The 2,965-nt window shown below is 39.3% G+C and overlaps 1 pseudogene; it reads right to left on the bottom strand.

The window, feature by feature from the left end:
* Window positions 1-939: 939 nt before the first annotated feature.
* LOC119543443 lies at window positions 940-1,372 on the bottom strand (annotated as a pseudogene).
* Window positions 1,373-2,965: the final 1,593 nt, after the last annotated feature.

Below are 2,965 nucleotides of genomic sequence, written 5' to 3'. Positions count from 1 at the left end.
CATTCCTTCCTCACTAAGCTTAATCATGTCTAGCTTTTGATTTCAAGTGGCAAATGTGCAACTCTTCTTTTCACTTAAAGACTTAGAAGTCATTGTAGGGTTATTAACTGGCCTAATTTCAATATTGTTATGTCTCAGGGAAGAGGGAGCCCTGAGGAAAGGGAGAGAGATGGGGAACAACTGGTGGGTGGAACAGTCAGAACCTACACAACATGTATCCATTTAGTTCACCATCTTATATGCGTGCAGTTGGTGGCACCTCAAAACAATTACAATAGTAACATCAAAGGTCTCTAATCACAGATCACCATAGCAGATATAATAATAATGAAAAATTTTGAAATATTGCAAGAATTACCAAATGTGACACAGAGGACACAAAGTGAGCCCATGTTGGAAAAATGACACTAAAAGTCTAGCTCCATGCATTGTTACCACAAACCCTCAATTTGTAAAAAAACACGATATCCAAGAAGCACAATAAAGTGAAGTACAATAAAACGAGGTATGCCTGTATACTGTCACAGAGAGCCTTGCCATTTTTTTTTTTTCCCTAATTTTACCCTTTATTGGGAGTATTGAGCAACATTACAGTTTAGGACATTAAATGACAATTGCGGTGAGTGCTGACCACAAACTTGGCCTGAATTCTGGGAATAAATGGTTTTCCAGTTCAGGGGTAGAAGAGCGTGAACATGTGCAAGATCTTCTTCAAGGAGGCGAGAAGCACTTTACTCAGTGACCCACCAAAGGACTGTGGCTCCTAACAGCTGGAAGGAGTGCCAGTCCTGGTAAACCATCAGCAATCTTCATCACAGCAAATCAGAACATCCAATTTTTCAAACTAATTGTAGGTAGAAGAGAGAATAAGTCCAGATTGACTTATGAACTGATTTGGATGACTACTAAAGCGTCCTGCATTCACAACTCAGAAAATTTTCAGAGTGACTGTTGGAGCAAGGAGCCTTTCGTGTGCTCCCAGTGATTAGATAGTGCATGGGAGCTGGTAAGTACTACACCCTGAAGACCACCTGTGCATTTATAACAACATGCCTGTCATGGTTCAGCTGCTACTGTGTTGAGGTCATCTTCTGCACCTCGTGTCTTCTCGATGATGACACCAAATGCACTACAGAGCAAAGCCAGAGAACCTAGAGTATTAGCCCAAAGTGTCCATTGCCCCTTGCCTGGTCACCTCATCTGCATCCTACATGAGATAGCGAGGATCCACATTTACATAAGGAGACAGAGGGTTCATACCAGTTAGGGGAACACGGGCCAAATCCACATGTGAGTAATCTGTTCTGCTGACTTCGCAAAAGCTGGCCACGCCCCCTGTAGTTTTGTTTCCACTTCCCCCGCTGCCCTCCATGATGTGCCTGCCTGTCTGCTTCCCGCCACTGCTTCAGGCCGGGGTCGTCTGCTCGGCCGTTGTGCCTCAGCAACCCAGAGAGCTGCACTACCACCCGAGCCTAGCCTTTTATAAGCATTTGAGTGGGAGTATCCAGTGGTGATATTTTGCATCTCTCCATTGCTAATTCATGCCATGGACTATCAGTGCCATCTTGATCATTGGAAATACAGTCATTAGTGGCTTTTAATCTAACCAGATTAGAGAACCAACACATATATGTAACGTTATGAGATTTATTATAGGGTTTTGGCTCATGTGACTGCGGGGATAGGCCGATCAGAATTCCATAGGGAAACTCGGATAAAGGTTTTGATGAATTTCCCAGGAGAAGCTGCCTGACTGAAATAGAGATAGAAATTCTTTTTTATGGCAGCAGAAATCGTCAGTTCTCCTGTTAAGGAGACTTCTCTCATTGCTGAAGGCAATCTCCTTTGTTGATTGTAGATATAATCAGCCATAGATGCAATCAACTGGCTAATGATTTAAATCCATGAAATATCTTCACAGTAACAATCAGACCAGTGCTTGCTTGACTAAACAACTGGACACCATAACCTAGCCAAAGTTGACACATGAACTTAACTATCACACCTTCTAGTTCTAGTTTGTTGAGTGTTTTTTTTTTCTTTTTTTTTTTGTCATGAAAGTGTGTTGTATTTTGTCAGATACTTTTTCTGCATCTATTGAGACAATCTTGTGGGTTTTGTACTTTATTCTATCCTTATGTTGTATTATATTAATTCATTTTCAGATGTTAAATCAACTTTGCATTCCTAGGATAAATCTCATTTGGTCATGATGTATAATCCCTTATATTATAAGATGTAATCCCTTATATTATAAGATGGATTCTGTTAGTATTTTGTTGAAAATTTTTGCATCCAAATGCATAAGGAATATTGGTCTGTTGTTATCTTTTCTTGTGGTGTCATTGCCTGGCTGTGGTATCAGTGGCGTACTTGCCCCATGGAATGAATTGGGAAGTGGTCACTCCTCTTCTACTTTTTAAGAGAGTTTGTGGAAGACTGGTATTAATTCTTCCCAAACGTTTGGTAGAACTCAATCAGTGAAGCCCTCCGAGCCTTGGCTTTCCTTTGTGGGACATTTTCTAGTCACTATTTTGATCCCCTTACTCATTACAGGTCTATTCAGATTTTCCATTTCTTTGAGTCAGTTTTGGTAATTTGTGCTTTTTGTGGTTTTTTGTTTGTTTGTTTGTTGGTTGGTTGGTTGGTTGGTTGGTTCATTTTTTTAGGAATTTGTCCATTTCATCTAAGTTATCTAATTTGTTGGCATTCAATTGTTCACAGTATCCCCTTACAATCATTTATATTTCTATAAGATTGGTTAATGGTATCCTCTCTTTTATTTCTGATTTTAGTAGTTTTGAGATTTCTCTCTTTTTTCTTTGGTAGTCTAGCTAAAAATGTTTATCAATTTTGTTAATCTTTTCGAAGAACCACCCTTGGTTTTGTTGATTTTCTCTATTGTTTTTCTAATCTCTATTTCATTTATTTCCATTTTAGTCTTATTATCTCATTACTTCTTGCT

This window comes from Choloepus didactylus, chromosome 8 (assembly GCF_015220235.1).
Source record: "Choloepus didactylus isolate mChoDid1 chromosome 8, mChoDid1.pri, whole genome shotgun sequence".
NCBI classification, from domain to species: Eukaryota; Metazoa; Chordata; class Mammalia; order Pilosa; family Megalonychidae; genus Choloepus; species Choloepus didactylus.
The sequence above is the reverse complement of the archived record's forward strand: the minus strand, read 5'-3'. Positions and strand labels throughout refer to the sequence as shown.